A 17076-nucleotide genomic window follows, 5' to 3' on the forward strand; every position below is an offset into this window, starting at 1 on the left:
AGAAAATGAAGAAGACCTGTTTCCTTATAGTTTAGCAAAGAAAAGAATACATGTCTGGGGCAGACTGGAGAGGTCAGAAGTCTTGCATTCCTGCCATTCTAGAATTCCTTCCATTCTAGAATTCTCGGGGAAAAGGAAAGTAGAATCTTAACTGTCAATGCACAGAGCAGGGTGAATTTATTAAGCATTTCCTCTATTGCCCCTCTTAGCATAAGGCCACCCAAAGAGGTAAATTAAGTCAAAGAAGAAGAAAGGATAATAAAATTTAGTAAAGCCAACTGTGTTCATTTCCTCTTCTAACACCAGGACATAATGAGGAAGGTGGAAAAGGACTAGCCATAACCCTGACAGCAGCAGAACAGGAATAGAACTACTCCTACCACACAGCAAGCTTCCTCACTGGGTGTCACTGTGTTTTCCTCTACAAAATTGGGAGCTGATGTCTCTTTCTTCTGCATCCTCAAAAGTCCTTCAGGATCGTGCCTTTTCCAAGTGACCACAGCACGGGGAAAATTCTAGACAACTTACACAGTACTTTTAAGTTTGAATAAGATGTAAAATTAAGATTGCACAATTATACTCAGGGAAGCAGAATGCATTTCTTCTATCAAAAGTTGGATACATACTTCTGAGGGTCAGGGATTTTATCAAGAACAAAGGGAAGCACAAATCCAGGGAAGAAATTAGAGGTCAGAGTAAAGCCATTTTCAAATGTAAAAAAATAAACAATATTAAGCCTAAACACGAATTAATTTTAAAAGAAAAGAGACTCCAGCATAATTTGGGGGTTCAGGAAAACTTTGAGCTTTATTCTAGTGTTTTGGGTTCAGCAAAATACATTTTGCCAAATGCTTTCCCCCTTAATTCAGAAAAGGCATGCATATTTCAAAGGAAATTTAATCCATATGTTTCTGATTCATTTACACTTAATTCATCAAAATGTTGTTTTGTAAGAGTTATTTGGTGTCCAAGAAGTCTTATAAGACTCTTCTCTTTGAACCAGAAAGCCTTGCGTTGCCAGGACTAAATGGAACTTTATATGCAAAAAGAGTAGGACCTGGTGTTCCTCTAGGAAGTTTGGCCCATAAACTAGACTCTACTCCTAGAGTGTTGAGGTCAAGAGTAACAGGTAATGCTGAGAATTAGCAGGGAGCATTTAGCTAGATAAAGAGAAAACTCCAAACAACACTCTCCAGTAAAACAAACTCATCATTCTGTTATTGAGAAGCAAGGTTTTTTTCTTCATTTTTTATTATGGAAAACCATTCTGATGTTTCAACAAGAAAATGAAGGACTTTGGTCCTTAGCATGGAATGTTATACTTAGTTATTAACCATGAATAAATATGTTATTTTATAAAACAAGAGGGAAAATGTATTTCCTCTGGTATTCCAAGCATTCTGTTACACAAATTGTGAGCTTCCTCAATTCCTTCATGTAGTTCACTACTTGTTTTGGGCCTCGAGAATACTTTCCTTAAATCTAATTGATGTTCACATTTTCTACTAACTAGTAGACTTTTTCTCTTTGGGCATGTACTTACAGAATTGGTTCTCTGTCTTCCTTTCTTTTTTTTTCTTAATAAGCATGCTAAGTCTTTACATTTAAAGACATATTATCCTGTGATGCATTTACTGTGCTTGTTAACTTGATTGTGCATACATTATGGCAACAGTTCAAGACATCTTTTCCAATGATCCAAATAACATGATACAGTTACAGTGCTATCCCTTGATAGATGCGGGAAAGCCCACAGTCTCTTGAATGACAATGAGACACAGGGATCTAAAAATACAGACCTCAGACTTAAAATGACTATGAGGATTTCCTATGATCAAAACCACAAAATAGTTCAGTGAAAATAACTTGAATAAAATATTAAAAAGTAACAAAAGCAGTTGCTGTTAATGTTTTAACTAATCAATTTAAACTAAAAAAAGTGATTTGAAAAAAGTACACTATAGATTTGTATTATTTGATAATACTGATCATGAGTCTTCATAAGCAATATTATCTAGTGATATAATTTTTTTAAGGAATCCAACATGGGACTCGAACTTTTGACCCCCACATCAGGAGTCGCATGCTCCAAGTGAGCCAGCTGGGTGCCCCACAAGTGATATAATTTTTAATTCTTCTTTTAAATCTAAAATATTAGTGCTATATAACTTAAATACATCTCAATTTTGGAAAAAAAAATCCCAATTATTGGTATAAAAATTTTGCTGAATGCAGACTACACATTAAAGACAAAGATTGATGAATACTGGAATGTATTGAGAGCCAACAGTTTTTTCTAAAGGGTTGAGCTGTACAGTGCAAAGTATAAGATTTGAAACTTACAGAATTGGCTTATCTCTTACTGTTAATTATATTTAGAGAAAGAGGCATCTACAAAGAGAACCTGGATCAGGTCCCAGCTCTACCATTTAGGAACTGTTCACTTAGGCATTGTTGTTTTTTGTGTGTGTATTTTTTTTTCCATTCTCTATCAGCCAGGTTCCTTATCCTTAAGATGGGTAAAATAGTATTTTAATCTCAAAGAGCAGAGTAGTAAATACATGTGCATTAAAGTAATACTAGCTGTTACAACAAATAACCAAATTATGACAACTTGAACATGACCAAAATTTATTTCTCATACACATACAATGCTATATAGGTTTTCTTGATTGTCAGGGGGCTCTACTCCAATCAGAGACATTGGAACCAAGGCTCTTTAAATCTTGTAACCCCACCCTTTTTAACACATCACTTTTAAGATTGTCATGCTTTCCTCATCAAGCCAGCAGAAAAGGAAAGGGCACAGAGCATCACATGTGGGAAGATTTTATGGTCTAGACCTAGAAGTGGTACACCTCACTACTATTCCATTGGCAAAAACTAATTCACATGGCCACACCTAATTACAAATGAGTATGGAAATGTACTAGTTGGGTTGCCAGGCAGAAGAGGAAACAGGATGAGGGAAAACTAGCCACTCTTTGCCACATGTAAATTGCACAGCACTCTTCCTTTCATGTTATAAGTACTCAACAAATGTTGGCTATCTTTCTGCTATCACCATTATTAATAAAATTTCTCTTAAGTGAAAACATTTAGCTTAGAAGACATGAGCCTCACTGACAGGGCAGGTGAATACATATTTTTCTGCATACATTATATGGCTCAGAGAAACCCATATATGTTCAAAATTAAAATACAAGAGCAAAATGTTTTTGAGAAGTTTTACACTTAATGGCCAGATAGATATATCAAATAGGATTCCAAACAAAAGACTATATATATTCTTTAAATATTACTATGGTAATAAAAAGAGTCAAGCAGGCTTTTTCAGGATTCAAATGTTCAAAGATCCAAGCTTAGTGGATTAGACTAAAATCCTTAGACAGGGGCATTTCAAACACCATTATAGCAAACCCCAAGCTGCTGTCCAAATTCCTTTGCTGCATTATCTTCCTGTTGCAAAGCATACAGCTTCCATGGTATACAAGCTGCAAATTGTTTTTGTTGTCTGCCGAGTTCCCATTGTATTAATGTTTCCTATCATGGAATAAAGCCTATGCAGTCCACCAGTATCTTCAAGTACAGATTTAAATCCATACATATTTTTCTTCAAGTGAAGACTTAAAACTATACCTATCTCTCCAGGGCAATCTGGGAAACTCCTGAAAGACCACTCCTTTCTTCCTAAAGAAATTACTTTTTGAAAACTTTGAGTAAAAGAAAAGTTCAAGATTTTTCAGGGTCTGTCTGGTTCTAATGGTAAAGCATTGCCAATCCAAGGGACAGATTTCAGCAGCTTTAAAAAGAGTTTGTTAATTAAAATCACCCTTCACTTAACTTGCCTCTTTTTCTGTCTCTTTAGTTGGCCCAACTTGTCCATTAGGATAATATTAAACAAATGAAAACAAAAGGAAAAATAAAGCAAGGTTCTTTCTATGCATATTTCTAAGACCAGGCAGTGTATGCTCCAAAACCATGTCCATAGAGCCAAAATTGTTGAGAAAATAAAGCAGCTTTTTAGCTGATTGAAAACTACTTGAATCCAATGCTTGTTTTACGTACCCAAAACAATTCATACCCTTGTAGTTTAAAAAGTAATAGCAAAACAGACACTACTAAAATACAGTACTCCTTTCCACATACAAGGCTTTGACGGGGCCACTGAAACATACCCAGGAAAGCCAGCTACCTCTTATTCCCATCAGAAAATGCCTAAGGAGGCCTCACATTACTTTCCCCCAATAACTTATTAACCTTGGAAAGTAAAGCTTTCTGAATGTCCCCAACAACCTTGGCTTTCTGATCATGTGATCAGAGAAAGAAATACACTCTGGCTTTCATTAGTTTGAGGACATCTGCAAGGAGAACTTACAACACAAAACAATCCTGGTTGCTGATCTTGTTCTCTCATCTGGACCAAAGAGTGTTAGTGTCAACAATTACAGTAAACAGCACGGGGAGAGCTAACATAAACTTTTCAGAAATCATAAGCTTAATATCCTTGTTCAGAAGTTGGACCAAGCTATGACTAAACTCTTCTGCACTCGAGACCGCAGGCTAGAGACTGACTTTGATATATTTCCAGAAAGAAAGTGTATCCAAACCTGCGCACTGGGAGAAAAGTAAACATTCCCGGCATTGGAAGTAGACGTGGCAACAGGTATCAGGGGGTGGGTGATTCATGCAGAATGCAGGATGAGAGGCTGTAATGCCTGTAGCAGGTGGGAGGCCTTCTGTGGGCCGCACTGTTGTTCAAGTCAAGTCATACAAGTAGATACTGTTTATTTCCGCAGGGGCAGTTCAGCTAGAGCTCCTCTGGCCACAGTTTTTAAAATAGCTCCATGCCATTCCTATTATGCACAGGCTTTCTTTAGACCCAGGACAAGACAATGGAAAAACCAATCTAAACAAAAACAAATGTAAACTACTTTGGGTTTACTTTATAAACATGTCAGCCACGAGGTAGGTAATTACCTTCAAATAAGGGGATAATTTGCCGGGTCACGATGCCCAAGTGAGAACTTCAATGTCGTTTACAAGATCATAATGTTCTTTCTACATGTTTTTGTCATCCCTATTTCTATGCAGCCAAAGATACTTTTGAGCTTCATGTTTATTCCCAGGGCTAACCACATGATAAAGACAGACTACACTGAATGGTACCTACTCTATCGCATCTACAATGGAATGCTTACCATCGCTGGACTGAATTGAAGTGATTAGGCCCTAGCCCTCTCTATTTACAGACTTTCTAAGTTAGAAAAATAGGAATGCTCTCTCTTTTTATGATTACATTTGGGCAGCCCTTTACGATTTCTCATTGGCTTTGTCATTATTGCCGACAGCACCCTTCAGAGTTAGACCAACAGAAATATGGCCCATATTTGGCAGATAAGACAACAGGAGGCAATGGCAGAGTTGGGATTTGAACCCAGGGCATTGGATGCTATACACTCTTTCCGCTACACCATGTTATCTCTACATAAACATAAGGAGCTGAATTATAACAATCCCTCATTATAAAATGGACTCTGAAAATCACTAAATAATTTATTAAAGGTCATCTTACTAGTGAATGGCAGAGGTAGGATTTGACACCTGAATATTTCTGAGTCCAGAGCCCAGGCTTTTGGCACCAGCTGCACTGCCCTCACTCTATAAAGTTTGGCAGCCAAAGACTCTAAAGTTTACACTTAAAACTAGCTAAATAAGAAATTATCAGAATTTTTTATACTTCCTCAGCTTCTTGTTCAGCTCATTATCTCATTCTAGATCTTTTCATCTGTCCGTCCTTAGATCTATAATAAGATTTCAGGAGAGTTCTTTTCCTTTTTTTAATTGTCCTCAGCCTTATGAAGGCCACATTGAACTAATATGTGCTGAGCTAGTTCTGCATCTTATATTATGTGGCTATTTAATTCTCTTCTTCCTTGGTCTGAAAAGTCAACTGAGAAGTATTTATTAAGTGCTTACTGTAGGCCAAGCACTATGCTACACATTGCAAGGTATAAAAAAAAAAATCAAAAGACATTAAATCACCTTCAAGGAGCTTATAGTCTAGCTAGAAATACATGATTCCAAATGATAGCAGAAAACATCTACATGCTCAACTCAAAAACACTTAAAAAGTATAAAACACTCAAACAAGAGAAAGATGTTTGGAACCTTTAAGGTCCTTACTAAGTAATAATAACATTGTAATAGTTCCTATAACATTTTGTCTGTGTCCATCTGAACATGGATCTTTTGACTGTAAAGGACAGAAGCAACTCAGATTAGGTTAGGGAATTTATTTGTTCACATTTATAAAAATTCTCTACAAATTCATCATAACCTGCAATCCTAGCCCAAAAGAAAAGTCTCAGTGAAAACAGTTATCTATGTCACTATACATTTTTTGTGAAGAATAAACACAGGCTTAATTTTAGTTTCATCAAAAGTTTTTCAATATGTAACTATGCAGTTGAATATATAGTGAAAAAGAAATGACTGTTTTCCTTTTTTTTTTTTTTCCTGAACGGAGATTTTATATTTGCTAATTGGAAGGCCGTCAAATAGGTATAGGAACCTCTAGGGCCCTCTAGCTACTGTGGTTCTCAGCTGTGACAACCTTTTCTCACAGATTAGATTCTCTTAGAGAGAATAATCTAAGGCTCTCTTTTTTTTTCTTGGTTTTTTTGTTTGTTTGTTTTTATTATGTTATGTTAATCACCATACATCATTAGTTTTTGATGTAATGTTCCATGATTCATTGTTTGCTTATAACACCCAGTGCTCCGTGCAGTACGTGCCCTCTTTAATACCCATCACCAGGCTAACCCATCCTTTTAAAAGGAAATCAGTGCCTCCATCTCTCCCCTCAGCACAAGACCAATTCAATCAGAAACCAGGGAATTGGGGCTTAGACAAGAGTACTTCCTATGTGCAATGAGGATTTAAAATCCATCTTCTGTCTAGTACCTACATTATACCATCTACTCATCCAAAAAATTAGCAGTGCTCCCCAGTTAATGACAAAAGGATGGAAAGCTAATTTTGGCTCCTAGACAAGGCAAAACAAGAAGAAATGATTAATTCATGTATACTTACTTGTTCCCCAAATGTGGGGAACACATTCAGAATAATTCAGGTATACTTACTTGTTCCCCAAATGTGGCAGTGATTCTTTGCCATGGTACCTAACAACCATTCACAATGTCCTTGCAAGGATCTCTTCCCAACCGTAATATTCCAGAATCTTTATATGTGCCCTCTGCTCTTTATTGTTGTGGTTGTTGTTGTTTTTAAATCTGTGCTCATGAAATTAGCCAGGGAATGATTTGCCATTATCTGCAGGCCTGACAGAAAATACGAATTCGAGGTTTAGACTACTACATCCAGGTGGAAAAAGGCAGAATTGAGTGGGTGGTATTCTGCCGCCAAACCCCACAGCCAGTTGATAGGTTGTCCCACACGCTGTTCTGAAGCAAAGTCCGATCACTTGAGGTCATTATAGGACAGTTATTTTAAGGGGCTTGTTAGAGAGCCACGTGAAATGACAGGGGCCATAAAGTTGGCCATAAATGTCGCTTGTAATGAAAGATAATGCGTCCATGGTGGTTCATTTAAGAAAACATAGGACTGCATCCGAAGGAGAACAGAAGCTTAGCTACTGTTTTATTCATAGCTTATTAGTAACAACAACAACAAAAGAAAAATAGAGAATTTTGTGGAAGAAGGGAGTCATTTACATTGACGTCATTGGAGGAAAAAGCCTTAAAAAAGCTCACTGCTTAAGGGGTTTATTATTTTCTGCCAACTAAGAGGGATCATATGGCTGCCGCCCTGTCTTCTTCACTTACCTGGACTCCAGAGCCATTGCTGACCCATGAAGGAAATCTATGTCTTCAGAATCAACAACTTACTCTCGGTGGCCCAATTGGCAGAAAATAAAAATAAACACAAAAACCTCTTATTTTGCAGTATTAACAAAGAAAACACTGACCTTCCACCTTCTACCTAATCTACCCCCAATTGCTTCTTTGACACCATGCCTAGTAAAATGAAAAGGGGTTTTCAAAAGAAGGAAAGAAACATCTGCTTGGACTTCAGATTCCCCTCCAAAGCAGAAATCAAGTCTAGAAAGGTTACATGTTTCAACGAGCACGCAAGACAAAGGAGAAAGTTCAACTGCTTATCCTACTTGACCTTGGCTTTAACGCAGGATCACGTTGATCCTGATGGAGAGATTAAAACGCCAAGTCCAGAACTGCTCACCAAGCAAATTCACAAGGGGAGTTCTAAGAGTTCTTTGGCACCATTGTTTCATATGGAATTAGCAGGGATGATCCCAGGCCACAAATGTAGCAATATTTTAACTCAGTGTGCAAAATTTCAAAGATAAAGCCTGAGATTAGAAGCCATACTGAACTCAAACACTGCTTTTCTGGTAGGCTTTGTCACACACACACACACACACACACACACACGCATGTATGAGAGCTGTTGAAAGATTTCTTTATGGAGGGGGAAAATGGAGGTCATTAGGGCCATAAGAGGTAAAGGATAAAGGTAGGGGATGACAAACCCAAAAACATTTTGTCTTACATATCCCTACTCTAGATTGCAAATTCATGCTACCTTCCATGAAAACTACTTTCATAGAACAGCAAAATAGTGTTGTCAAAAACCCACCTCCGTGCTTCGGAGCCAAAATATAATGTGAAGACAAGGAGTTTGGGATAAAGAGGAACAACAGTTTTATTGCTTTGTAGGGTAAAGGGGGGTGCAGCAGACTATGGCCTTCAAAAACTGCAAGCCCAGTGGGAAGAAGGGGTTGGGGGGTTTCACAGGGAAATACAGGATCTAGCCAATTTTGACAGGAACTGTGTACCTGCCGCCAGCCTCATTCGTCATTTTCAGGGTGGTACCAGGTGTCTGAAACAAGGCTAAGAAGGGAGGAGGAGAGGTTTGCAGAAGAGAGGAAAAAGGTTACTTTAAAATAGAGCTTCGCTGAAGCATTAGTGCGGCCATTTTTATTTTTGTTCAACTTCATGCTTTCAAGTGGTTTCAAAATGGCACATAAATGATCATATAGTTCCATAATAAAGACGACAGCACTTGTGAACCAGAAATATAAACTTTGAACTTAAAATCTTGAAAATCTGAGAGAAGGGGTAACAACAAAAGAAAGATTAACAGCAAACGTCTGAACTGGTCCAAGAGCCCATCTCTTAAATTGCTCCAACAGAAAGCACCCTGGACAAGTGGTCTGGGAAATTGGGTTCCAGCCCCATGTCTGCCACCGCCTGACTACACTTCAGGCAAGCTTCTTGTGTTCTTTGGGCCCCACCCAATTTCCTCATCAGTAAAATAAAAGGGTCTGAGTAGAGGAATTCTAGAATCAATTATTCATAGATATTATGGAAGCTATGCAAAGCTACTCATTAATATCATGCCTCCATTTCCAACTTGTTTTTTCTGACTAGCCCAACCCATAGCAGTTTCTTTCTCTTTCCTGGTCAGGCTACTCATTAACTCTCCCACTGCTCTAACTCCTAACTTAGTTCAATATCAGTCAATCCCTGTAATGTCTTCTCTTTCTTTGAGATTGTAAATTCCCCAGAGGTACAACTTGTTTCTAACTGCATCCCTCACTGAAACTGAGAGTGTTAAGCATGGTAGATGTTTATACAATTCTTTTTTTGATGTATGCATGAAGAAATGAATATCTGGCACTTCATAAGTACTGACTTGAACAGTCACTACTGATCACAAAAATAAGCCAAAAGAAACCACTGATTGCTAGAAAGCAAGATCTAGTCACCAAACCAAAAATTTGCCTAGGCTACACTTGTTATACAGAAAAAGAAAATTCATATCCCCAATTCAAAATCCCTCTGTTATCCCTCTTTTGACAAAATTTCAAAGGTTATAAATTGCATCTGAAAATCTTAAAAATATATAATAAAATGAATAAATCAATTGACACAAAAAGTATTTGCTGTTGAAGTATCTTTTTTCATAGAAATAGGAAGAAATTCTATACCTTTCTAGTCCTTATTAATGTACTGTACTAATTTTCTAGTGTTTCTTGAGGCTTTACTCTATCTTACTAATTAATATAGAAACACTTGACTCTGTACGCCATTTAAGATGATTTAAGCTGTCACACTTCTTCTGTTCCTATTAAAACTTAATTCAGTACAGCTAGTATAAATTTATTGGCCATCTTTGTTAAGACTATCTACTGTTTTCACTCATTCCCTACCACATACATACTAAAGAAAAACTGTTATAGGCATGGATATAAAAATTAGTGTGTTTATGGACTTTGCCAATATTACTGGCTCCTGTGGCCAAACATTTTCAGTGTTTATCATCCGAGAAAAGTGCTATGTCCTAAGATTGGACTGGAGAAATAATTAGTTAACAACCATAGGCAAAAGGAGAAAATAAGAGGCTCTGCCATTCTAAGAGTCTTGCAACATCACCGACGAGAGCTCTCTCCTGCTAGCATATGGAAAGTTTTCTTCCTTGTTAGACTCTACTATCCCTCTGCTCTTTACTGCATAAACACCAATTTCATCCTACGCATAACCTCAATTAGTTTTTCCTATGCTAATAGCTAAGGAGACATGGTACGCATTTTTCTCTCCTAGATTTTGGTTATCAGCCTGTATTTGAAAGGAAAGCACATAGAGAAAAATCATAGCCAGATAAAATTAATTCCTGAGGGAAATAAGTCACAAGACTATGAAGGACCACAAATTAGGTAAGCAACAAAGATGACAGCCTTGTTTTATGTGCTAGATATTCAGTCAGTGGTTGGGACTCAAAGAAATAAATATTTCTTTCACATGTGGTTTTCAGCTCCCTGTTAACGTTTACTAACACGAACTTTAATTTTGGCTAAAGTGTATCTTAAAATATTTGTTCATCTCATCTGGTCACAACAAAATCATTAAGAAACCCCAAACCAGGTGAGTCCATTATAAGTTGGTTGGACTGACACACACACACACACACACACACACACACACACACACACACAGCAGTGACCACACTATTTTTAAAAATCCCTTTTGTCACTAGAGCTTTGTTTTAGAAAGATTGTCACTTTTTGCCTAACTCTACCTTAAAAGGACGGTTTTAATTCCAAGTGTCCCAGATAAACAAGAACACTGATAATGGCAGTCAAACTGAAACCATAGCCAACAAGGATAATGCATGGCACACACTTGCTCTGTCCTGTGATGACTGAGTTCAGATGGAACCTCATTAGCCCGTGGTGTTTGCCAACTGAGGCTCACAGTATTCAAGTGGGAAGCCTGAACTCCAGGCAAACAACAGGAAAAGTGGCAGGGATAGCCAAGTCACACCTGTGATGTATCTTCTTGTCTTGACTATGAGAAATGTGGGCTAGAGTAACTCAGAGTCACTGAAACAGCAGGGCTGTTAGGCTTATTTATCAGATTGACCCAAGTTTGATATGACAGAAACAGCATGTTCTGCTATTCAATGAACCCACTGGTGTAAATACCAGTCAGGCAGCCCATGAACTCCAGTGGAGTTCTGTTTATTTTGCATGTAACAGAAGGAGATTTTTCTGACATTTTTGCCCTCAAGTACAGAGAAAAAAACTTAACCACTGAATAGACCTGACACAAAAAAGAAAAGAAAGCAGTTGCTTGAAACCAAAAATACATTTCTGAAAAATCTCTTATTCTAAATATTTTTTAGTGACTATCAAATGGAATCCTTTATATGGGATTATATTTGGTTGCTCTCCTAAAAATTAGTATACAGTTAACTCATTATTCACTTAGAAGATGCAGCTTAAAAACAATGTTAAGCAACATGATAATTTAGAGTAACTAAACCTCACGTAGACTAAAAGAGTCTCAGAATATATAAATTATTTCCAAAGAATAGTCCTTCATTTTTCAAAAGAAATTATGTAGCATTATGTTTCTCTGGAACTGAGTGAAATCACTTAGCAAAAATGAAATACACCACTGAGAGAAATAAGCACTCTTTCTTTTTTTATTCCAGTATAGATAAGTGTTATATTAGTTTCAAGCATTCAATATAGTGATTGAACAATTCTATACATTACTTGGTGCTATTCATGATAAGTCATGATAAGTGTGTTCCTAGTCCCCATCACCTATTTCACCCATCCCCCCAACCCACCTCCTCTCTGGTAACCATTGGTTTGCTCTCTATAGGTAAGAGTCTAGGTTGTGTTTTTTGTTTGGTTTGGTTTGTCTCTTTTTTTTCTCTGTTCATTTGTTTTATTTCTTAAATTCCACACATGAGTAAAATCATATGGTATTTGTCATTCTCTGACTTATTTCACATAGCAATATACTCTTTAGATCAATCCACGTTGTTGCAAAGGGCAAGATTTCATTCTTTTTATGGCTGAGTAGCATTCCACTTGTATATATATATACCACTTCTTTATCCATTCATCAATTGATGGACACTTGGGCTACTTCCATAATTTGGCTATTGTAAATAATGCTACAATAAACACAGGAGTGCATATACCCCTTTGAATTAGTGTTTTCATATTCTTTGAGTAAATATCCAGTAATGTGATTACTGGATCATAGGGTAGTTCTATTTATAATTTTTTGAGGAACCTCCATACTGTTTTCCACAGTGGCTGTACTAGTTTGCATCCCCACCAATAGTGCACAAGGATTTCTTTTTCTCCACATCCTTGCCAACATCTGCTGTTTCTTGTGTTTTGCTTTTAAACATTCTGACAGGTGTGAGGCGATATCTCATTGTGGTTTTGATTTGCATTTCCCTGATGATGAGTGATGTTGAGCATCTTTTCATGTATCCGTTGACCATCTGCCTGTCTTCTTTGGAAAAATATCTTTTCGTGTCTCATGCCCATTTTTTAATTGGGTTATTTTGTTTCTTGGTGTTGAGTTGTATAAGTTCTTTATATATTTTGGATAAAATCCCTTATCAGATATGTCATTTGCAAATATCTTCAAAAACAAGCACTCTTAAACATTGGTGTTATGTTGAAAACCTTTCCAGTATTTCTAGGAACTTTTCCTAATAAGTAAACTGAGATACAGATAAAGAGTTAAAAACAATAGTATTCACTGTGTAATTAATACTGAAAATAACCTTGATGTCCAAAACTAAAGAATCTGTGAGAGCCTGGATGGCTCAGTTGGTTAAGCGTCTGCCTATGGCTCAGGTCATGATCCCAGGATCCTGGGATTGAGTCCCGCATTGGCTCCCTGCTCTGAATGGGGTCTGCTTCTCCCTCTGCCCCTTCTCCCACTCATTCTCTCAATCTCTCTCCCTCTCAAATAAATAAAATCTTAAAAAAAACAAGGAATTTGTCAAATAAATATGTTATATCCAGTAGGAATACAGTACAAGCCACACATGTGATTTTTAGTTTTATAATATTCACATTAAAATAGTAAAAAAGTGAAATTAATTTTAATAATAGATTGTAACCAAATATATTCAAAATATTACCGTTTCAATATATAATCAATATAAAAAATTACTGAGATATTTTACATTTTTTCATACAAAGTCCTTGAAATGTGGTGTGTATTTTGCATTTATAGCACAGCTCATTTCAGACTAGTCACATTTCAAGTGCTCAGGAGCCACATGTTAGCAGCTACCCTATTGAACAATACACCTCAAGAGCGTCAGATATGGCAGATTTCTGTTTTTATATTGATGCTTTTCTGTACATCCTACTTTTATAATCAGTTATTTAAATAACTAAATAGAGGCAGGCTGACAGAGAAAAAATATATACCATATGGGTTTTGGAGTTAGAGACCCAGGTGCAGAGATTTCTGACTCTATTACTTTGTAGCTGCATTTCAAGTTTTCATCTATAAAGTGGGAATAATAATATCTATTTCATCAAAACACTGAGAGCAATGAGATAACATTGGTGAAAAGCACACAGCAGAATGCCTGGAAAATAGTGGCTACTTTAAGAAACTTAACTTTTTTTTTTAACCAGTAATTTCTCTACCTAAAAAATTATCCTACAGCTATACATCGAACACCCCTTGAACTAATGGTAAGTTTAAATATGCTGTGAGCCCTCCGAAGGAGGGTTTACTGTTTTGTTTTTCAAATCTGAACTTACAGAGTCTAGCACAGTGCAGAGTATCTGGCACATTGGTTATATAAATTAATAAATGAATGACATTTGGATAGGCTATACCTTTTAAAAGCATACTCATCTAAATGAGCCCTTCATTCTTCCCCTTTACATAATAATTTGAAATCATATGAAATGCAAAAAAAAAAGTTTCCATCTATTTATGACCTCCTTGATTTTCCTCTTCTTTCCTCTGTTGGCTCATGCCACCCTCCATCGACCTCCTCTAAGGATTAACGGTTTGACATTCTTTTTTGGAACTTCCACAATACATTTTTTCCCTCCAATTCAGCATTTATTATGCTCTACTTAAATTATTTCTGTTCATGGCTGACATCCTCAACAAACTGAGTTCCCTGAATGCAGGCACAATGTTCCTTGCACAGTCTCTAGAACAAAGTGTTCAATAAATGTCCACTCTATGCTTGAGGGAATGAATAACACTACTAGATTGTAAGCTCCTCAAAGTTCATATCCTCAAAGTTATTTCATTCATTTTGTAAACCTCATTAGGCCTTTCATATTTGTGTTTAGATATGTGTGGAGATGATAGTTCCAAGTATTAACTTGCTTCCTACCTGCTCCCACCATTACCCTGCCCTTCAGCTCACCAAATTCTAACCCTTGGTCCTCTCCTCCACCCAACTTCAGAATAGAACGGTCACCTACAGTGGAAAAATAACAAAGGACTGTGCAAAGTGAAAAGTTAGATATGGAACTGCAGGTTGAGCTATACTGTTCTTAAGGAAATCCAGCTAGGGAAGAGAAGAGAAAGTGATGTAGAGTCTACATAAACTGGAGGGAAAGGAATAACAACACCTCAGTGTTTGGAGACGGGAAAGTGTGCTCAATGAAGGGCATAGCAGTCTAGTTAATGTAGTATTCTCCTTTGAATAACAGTAGCCTAATAGAACACATGAAAGTCCTTTGCATAGACAATGAAAGACTTGCCTTCCATGAGGGATAATGGTGACATTAAAGGAAATTCTACCTCTGGCCAAAGTGGGATTAGGTGAACCAGCTTAGGGCTATCAAATGTATGCCCACTATATATATTCTGGATATTAAAATGAACAAGTACAGAAAGTTATTTTCTTCATTACTCTTAAACAGTTTTAAACTTGGCAACCATATCACACAGTGTAAAATAAGCTGTATAAATTCTTGGCCAATATGCATGCAAATTCAAGTTTGATAAATATGTTAGTATTATGCTTTGCTGATATCTAGAAATATATAGTCCTTACAGCTTCACACCACTAAATTTATTTTAGATTTTGCCTTTAATTCTGTACTTACTTAGTTTTGTCGGTGGGGAGGGGGCGGATGGATTGGTTGGTTGGTATTTTAGAACTCAACTACAAAGGGTTGAGTCAATCATGTTCTTCAGTTCATAGCATATTATCTTTATCAGCCATGCAAGGCTGTTCTCTTGTTTGTTTTATTTTTCTCCTTCTTATCACATCTCCATTTTCATTTTCTTCCTTTGCACAGACATCAATTCTAATATGTTTGAAATATGTCCTTAAATATTCATATATGCTTATAAAATTTTAGTGTTGCTTATATATTTCTTCTTTTATTTACATGAATGCTATGCTATAGATATGGTTTTCTTTCAACTTTTTCAACACTGTCTTTTTAATATCTATCCAGTGATTCTCACTGCTATGCAGTATTCCACTGTATATATCTGCCATATTTCATTTATCCATTCCACCAATGATGGTACCTATACTGATAGTTTCCAATTGCTATAAACCATATCAAAATAAACATCCTCAAAACTATCCTTTCTTTAGGACTATATATCTGGGAGTGGCAATGCTGATTCAAAGAGCTGAAGCAGATTTAATTTCAGTAAATAAAACTGATGTTGTCTGCAAAATTTCTGTACCTATTTATACTCTCTATAGTGCCATATAAGAATTCCTACCTCCTTAGGTCATACAATGTCATACCACCTGATATTATCCATCTTTTTAAACTTTGTCTTTAGTGTGTCTGTGGTGAGAAGACTAATGGCTTTAGCTCCAATGCATAAAGAGCTTGGAGGTTGTCAGCCTCATCCTTACAAGAGAAAGGCTGGGGAAAAAAAAACCTAAAAATCAATAACTTTTCTTAGACTTATTAGAGAACTGAGGTTGTAGGGCAAACTGCCAGCCCAAAATGTGGAGAGACAGGAAAATCCAGAGTCACAGTCAATATCTACTAATCAAGAACAGAAGCCACTGGAACCATAAACTGGTAGGAACACTTAAATGGTGATTTTGAAATAGTGCTGGAAGCTGAAGATGGACTAGCATGAGGGTGAGAAATTCCTGGAGGCCAGAGTCGTAGGAAGGCTCCATATTTTCATGGATTTTACTTCCTGGAACACCATCAGGTTCTCACAGTGAAGAGCCAAGACAGATCCCCTCATGGCTGTAACGGAGGCAGGGTGGAATTATCCACTACAAAATATGCCCAGAGCATTCTCCATAACAAAGGCCCACATGACAAGAGGAAAGAATTTAAAAGACTTTATCAGAGTTTCATCCTGAGGGAGGGAATTTCCCATAATATATGCCCCTGTAGTTTCCTGTCCCACCTAAGGCTAGAAGGCAGATATAAAGTATTTGTAAGGGTCACAGCCCAGGGACACAGACCAGTTAAACATTGGAGACTTGATCATAATAGTATAGCACACTTCTCTTCCTCCACATCTCACCTTCACACCCACAGGACTCCGGTATACTAACAGTAGGGTACAGCTGAAAGAGCTACAAGATGCAGACTCTATCTAAGAAGGAGATCTTAGGGAAACCCAAAGCCAACAGAGAATAGAAAAATAAGAATATTGAAGGAATCTGAAGCCTCTGGTACCTAATGCTACAGCAAACATTAAATACAGCCTAACTCCTAGACAGATTAATATAAAA

This window comes from Eumetopias jubatus, unplaced genomic scaffold, assembly GCF_037043125.1.
Source record: "Eumetopias jubatus isolate StellerSeaLion01/CBP00866 unplaced genomic scaffold, mEumJub1_p1.0 scaffold_5, whole genome shotgun sequence".
Lineage (NCBI taxonomy): Eukaryota > Metazoa > Chordata > Mammalia > Carnivora > Otariidae > Eumetopias > Eumetopias jubatus.